The 6,353-nt window shown below is 39.7% G+C and overlaps 1 long non-coding RNA gene across 1 annotated transcript in view; it reads left to right on the top strand.

Annotated features, from left to right (window-relative positions):
• Positions 1–6,353, top strand: part of LOC109965650 (uncharacterized) — a 27,656-nt gene that overhangs the window by 1,723 nt on the left and 19,580 nt on the right. The window contains exon 2 of the long non-coding RNA XR_002275671.1: positions 740–841. This is a non-coding gene — a long non-coding RNA (uncharacterized LOC109965650). The remainder of the gene's footprint in view (positions 1–739; positions 842–6,353) is intronic.

Here is a 6,353-nt window from a genome sequence, read left to right as displayed (position 1 = left end):
CAGGAGGATCCGTAAGGGGCCAGTGCACAGTGGATTGGGCAGCAGTCAAAGGCAGGGGCCCCGACGACCCGATCTCTGGACACGGAGACTAGCCCTGGGGACATGGAATGTCACCTTGCTAGTGGGGAAGGAGCCCGAGCTTGTGCAGGAGGTTGAGAGGTACCGGCTAGATATAGTCGGGCTCAGCTCCACGCACAGCTTGGGATCTGGAACTTTACTCCTCGAGAGAGGCAGCTGATTGCTCAGTTGTATTAATTAAACCTATGATGTCATCATCAGCCTAACCTGAGCAGTGAGGCTCTGCAGGCACATTGTCAGGTGTCCTGGGCAGGCCCAGGCCTGGTCACATGACCACAAGCCTACCTAATCAAAAACAAGATATCTCTGTTATACTATGGCCAAGTAAAAGGCTGAATATCAATATAGGTAGTTGACCTTTGGCAAGTTTGTTTGCACTGTGTGCTTCCTGCTAAGTTTCTGAAAAAGTGGAGGAGTTTGCCATTATTCACATTTTGCAGTGAACTTTAAAAACCAAAGCAATACAAAACAAAATGTGGCAGGTAGCCTACTGGGTTAGATAAATACTGTAGATGTCAAAGCAAATTTCCATGTTAAGATAAGACACCACAGTTGGAGGAAGTGAGGATTTATTTATGGTAAATTAAGGTAAAACAGCGATTTTCTACAACAAACAGGATTAAAACACGTCTGAACAACTTGTCTTTGCCTGATCTGGCAGATGCACTGGATTATGGTGAAGTCCTCTCCATATTCAACTCCAATCCACTCGGTCTGCGCCTTGGGGTGTAGCTGCCAGCGTCTCCATCCCAAACTGTCCATGGTGAGTAATAAAATTTTACTTTACGCCCGTGGGCATTCATAATGAATGTGATGCGTCACTGAAAGTGTGGTGTTGCATTATTGGTCTCTTTGTGTTAATGAACATAATGTGTTTACACAGTGATTGCTTTAACTAATGAATTTTCTGCTTGTATGAGGACGTCAGACTGTGAAACCACTTTATGTTCTTTTAGTTTGTTCAGACCGGTTGGTTTTCCCTTGGCTTTGTTGTTAAGATCTAAACATCTCAGCTGTCATTTCTGCACTCTGATGGTTTGCCTGTAGATTTTTTTTATGGCAGGATGATCATGGAAAATAGGCCCATCCATTGTTTGCAGACCTGCCCAGATTTCTTCCTATTTTTCCTTCTGCCTACACCACTGATGCGATGTTGCTCCGTTTCTGTCTCATATGAGAACAGTTGGCATAGCCTGATCAACCTGTAGTCACAGTAAAAATCTGCTGCTAGACCCTTCCCTTCTCCTGCTCCTCTGTGCTTCATGTTGCCTCAAAGTTTTTATTATATTGAGTGCACCCAGCAGACTAACAGGGGCAGTTTCATTATATTTTTCTTAGATCCCCAGAAACCGACCAGAACTCCTTTGCTGGAATATTACCTTGGCCCCTGGTTTTCTCAGTCAGTTTATTGAACTGAACAGATTTCGGAAATTGCACCATGCACACGCAATATAAGCTAAAACAATAAAGACTATAAAGAAGATTTGGACCCACGGGGCCACAGGACTAGATCAAATTGACCTTGGCTTTGGTCAGTTGGCAACCAAGCCAACACACTTACAGTGCAGTACTAAGGGGAACAAACCTGTAATTTGTTTTTAACCTGCAGATGTAATGAGAATCTGCTGCAGTAATTGTATGATTTTTGGCTGCCCAGCACTGAATGCAGTATACTCAGTAGTCCCTGGTCTACTTTGAAGCACTGGCACAATTATCCAAACAGACCCTTCAGAATAATGGTAACAAGCAGCTGTGTGAGGTCTTTGGGCCGAGCTGAAGCCTGAAAATTAAAAACACTTTCAAAACAGCACAACTTTTAATATACCCTCATTGTAAATCTGTGAGGTTTGATAATGGAAACTGTAATGGTACATCAGAATGGAAACCCTAGAGGGACAGCGGTGCCTGAAGAACATAACAAAGAACTGATTTGCCTTTTTTCTATCAGCACTCGTGTGGATATATTTCATTAGAAGAGAAATTGCTTACAATTCAAACCATTATGAGTTTCAGTCCTTCACAGAAATGACAGTGTTCACAGAGAGTTTGCCCTTGTTCCAGTCAACAAGTCCTGATATGAGTTTTCATTTGGGTCTATTAAAATCAACACTCAAATAAATGATTTGTGGTGAGATGCCATTATTATGCAGATCATGATGCAAAAAGCCATTTCTGCTGTAGATTGTTTTTACTTTCCTTTCTGGTCCTTTTTTTTAATTGTGTCTCTATTTTATGCATATTTTTGTGCGGTGTTATTTTATTAACTGATTCTTCTCAGTCCTTAGTTTGGTCTTCTTCCTTTACCAGCAAAGAGAGACAGGATAAAAATAAAATATCCAGGAGAAAAATCACATGATGTGTCAGTTTAGAACAGAGTATTTACAGCGAATGAAGAAAAATGCTTCTATATCAAGACCTGTTGGTGGCAGTGTCGACGCTTCCAAGCGTACGAGAAGCTGTAATTTGGTGAACCCTTACCACACATGTCCCATCTGATAAATGATAATGAAAACTGTGCTGCCCAAGGCCGAAAGGGGGCTTTAAGCAGAATTTGATTTGGTGCCTGAGAAACCTTTTTATTTCACAGTAGTGACTTCACAAAATCAATTTGTCACGGTAATACACAATAAAATATACATCAAGTAATACTGTGTGCTGTTTCAGGGGAATAAAAAATTCAAATGCAACTAAAGTACTGTATTGTTGATCAAATTGGAATTCTTGAATATACTTTAGCATATAGTTTAATCCACAGTACATTTCCCCTGTTATAATCACTATTGGATCACTATATTATGTCATCAGGTATGCAAAATGATGTCAAAATAGTCCCATAAATTTGCTAGTACCTTCCAGTCATCTCGAGCACTTGCACTTTACAATCATACAATATTTACTCCTTTTTTCACATTGTGTGATGGACTGAGCATCTTGACTGATGGGAGTGTTCTTCTGGTGGCCCAGTCACCTTGTGGGTCTGTGTCAAGTCTAGCAGCAGTGATAAGAACAAAGTAAAAAAAAAAAAAACTCCTGCTGTTCAGTCTGTTGGGTCAGCCTCCACCCACGTGCATGTGCAGAGGCACCTTTGTATAAATGCTTTGCATTAATGAGCTGGTCTTTCTCTCTCTGCCAGCTTCACTCTCTGCTTACATTCAGCAACATTCAACACATAAGACTGATGGGACTGTGTCTAAATTATGACAATTGCCTGTACAAATTAACATTCTATTCTGCCTTTTGGTAACTCTTTGAAATACCTGAATCACAAGCTAAGAATGTGTCAGGCACGTACAGAAAAGGACAAATATGGCAACAGAGTTTTAATAACATCCATTATTGGATAGGAGTTAAGCTGTTACAGTTATTGACTTCATGAATTTGTGTCAGTTGAATTGGTAGAATCTTTATTTTAAATGTGTTACTTTTATTGATCGTTTCCTGCTCTAATCTTTGCTCTCAACCCTCTCGATTCTGATTGTCCATTTCATTCATAGCTCCGTCCTCGTTTAAATTTTTATTGCATGAACCGACTGCCTCTCCTCCTCTCCTTCCAAATGGATACTTTGCATCATTAATGACTACCCATAACATCTGGTAAATAGCTTAAAGGTAGAATTGGCAATCCTGGAAAAACCAGCAAGAGGAAGCCCAATTTTCAAAGTAGACAACTGAAGAAACCACACCCTTTCATTCTGACTTCCACTCCTCCAAAACACAACACACACTGCAACATGCACAGCCTGACTACTACTGATTTCAGGAAAATAACATGCCCCCCAAATAAAACAAAACTGATAATTACCTGTCCAACAGAAATACAGCCACCATGGTGCCACTTTTCAGCCCCTTTTGTTCTCTGTTGTTGCCATTGTTCAAAAGTGACACCAGTGGTCAGGCTTTTTCAGCCTTGCTGTTGCCACAGATGATGGATTTAGTGCCTTTGTATTCATTGCCATTGGGATAAAAAGAGAAATTCAAGAAATGTAATAAAGTGCTTTTGGAAGAAATCTCCAACCCAACCTTTAAGGAGAAGGATGAAGAGCAGCAAGCAGTAGTACAACCCTGAACTGTCACTGTTACCCATACAAGTAGTTATACTCCATTTATTCCATTCATCCTTAGTGTATTTATATCTCCTGCTTATATCCATAGAAAAATTTTCCCCCTTGCAAAAAAATCACACTTTTCACAGGAACCCAAATCTCTAAAAATAACATTTCTAAAAAATATATATGAAAAACACCAAAGGAGTTCATCTTTGGAAAACACAGAGGCCATCCCAGGGTTTTGCTTTTGATGGTAGACAGAACTTGTATTAAAAATCTGTACAAGTTGAAGGCAACATAAAACAAACTGCCATTACCGTTTCACTGAATGGCCTGGAGCTGTTTACTGACTCTTGAGCAAAACAGAATTAATAAAGAATCTTGTACTTCTTCCAAGACTAAACCAGTAAGTAAACATAATTTGAATGCAAATTCCTTGCATGGTGACCACCTACTACTCAACCACAATTTCATGATCCACATTATGAAAAATCCTTAATTTTGCAGTTACTGGTGCTTAGATTTATTTATTTACTTTTTGCATCTCTCTGTTGGTTATATATAATGTTAAAGGCAAGGCTTTAATATAGGACAACAGGAAATCAGATGTCAGAACAGGCTGGCTCAGACTTTTGCATTTCAGCAGCAAGTACTCCACTTATTTAATTGAGCTGGCATGAAAGCAAGCCCATGCACACACACACCAGCTCTATTGTGCTTACTGTACGATAGGAATCCGTGCACACACGCAGACGCTCAGATACACACATCTTGTTAATTGTACTCTCTGTGGTGAGTGCCATTAGTGACCAAAGCAAGAGCTGATTCATAATAGCAATCTGATGCTAATATAGCAGTCAAACCAATTAACTGACTGTTTTGCATTCTTCTAATGAACATCAAAATGATATTGTCAAACTCTGTCTGGTCGAGCTGTTTATGTAACTGTTATATTAGCTGAATGAGCTATGAACAGACACCGTGCTTTGATGTTTGTTTCAGTAGAGAGTCTCTCAGGCTGAATGGTGCGAAATGCATTTATTATGAAACCAAAGTCTGCAGAGGATTGTTTGGAAGAGAGACTCAAAACAATGTTGTCCAGACCACAGCCGTGAACACAGAACATTTAACTGTGGCAGGAAATGACAACATAACACACTGGAGAGTCAGCTAGGGGATTTTGTTTCAACTAGCGAAATGTTACTAATGCAATCTTATGCAAGTGATTAAACAAGTTGAATTGATCTACACACAGAAACTGTTGCACCCAGCGAATCGTTCAGCCATAACAACAGGAACCACTCTAACAAATGATGTGCAGACATTAGAGTTAACAAAGAAATGATCTATACTCAGGCTTGACTTGCATTGAGTTGTGACAGCAATCCATCCAAAGAGAACAATTAGTAAGACATTCATATACAGTACATACTGTATATGTGTGAATTCTTCCATCCATCCATTATCTATACCGCTTATTCCTGAACAAGGTCAAGAGGGGGCTGGAGCTTATTCCAGCTGACTGTATGAATTCATACATAATGAAGAGTGAAAGATGCTGTTCAGTTGTGTGGAGCTGAGATGCTGTGGGTTTCAGTGCCAGTGACCTCTTTGACACAGGATAATTGTTGATAATATAAAAAATATTGATTATTATCACTTTAATTGTACCTTTTTAGCAAAACATCATACTGAGATTAAAAAAATAAAGTTGCCAGTAGTAGCTACCAGTATTTATTTGATATAATAATCTGTGTATTATAAATATATATATATATATACTCTATGCTTTGACACTAATGTGACAACAGAATGTGATTTCTATTGAAAGGATGGCTGGTCTCTGGTGAAGGCTTGTTGTAATGAATATGGTAAATGGACTGCACTTGTATAGGACTTTTCTACCCTACCTGGACAAAGCGCTTTACAAATTCACCCATTCACACACTGATGGCAGTGTGTGAGTATGTCTACTTACTATTATTAGTGTGTCTGTGTAGTGTGAAAGTCCATTGAAGGGCTCTGGTTGAACGACTCTTGAGGGTTTTATAGTGCAGCCCATTTTTTGCATCACTATTGCTGTCACCATGGCGATGAGGCTGATTAGATATCTGGACCTTGTTCAAATGTCAAGCTGCAACCATGGTATCATCACGGTCCCTCTACAAGTGTTTTCTCTCCATACGTCTGTCAACTACAGATGACAGGGTCCTCTTCTCTTCCTCTTTC

The sequence above is a fragment of the Monopterus albus genome, unplaced genomic scaffold, assembly GCF_001952655.1.
Source record: "Monopterus albus unplaced genomic scaffold, M_albus_1.0 scaffold102.1, whole genome shotgun sequence".
Lineage (NCBI taxonomy): Eukaryota > Metazoa > Chordata > Actinopteri > Synbranchiformes > Synbranchidae > Monopterus > Monopterus albus.
The sequence above is the reverse complement of the archived record's forward strand: the minus strand, read 5'-3'. Positions and strand labels throughout refer to the sequence as shown.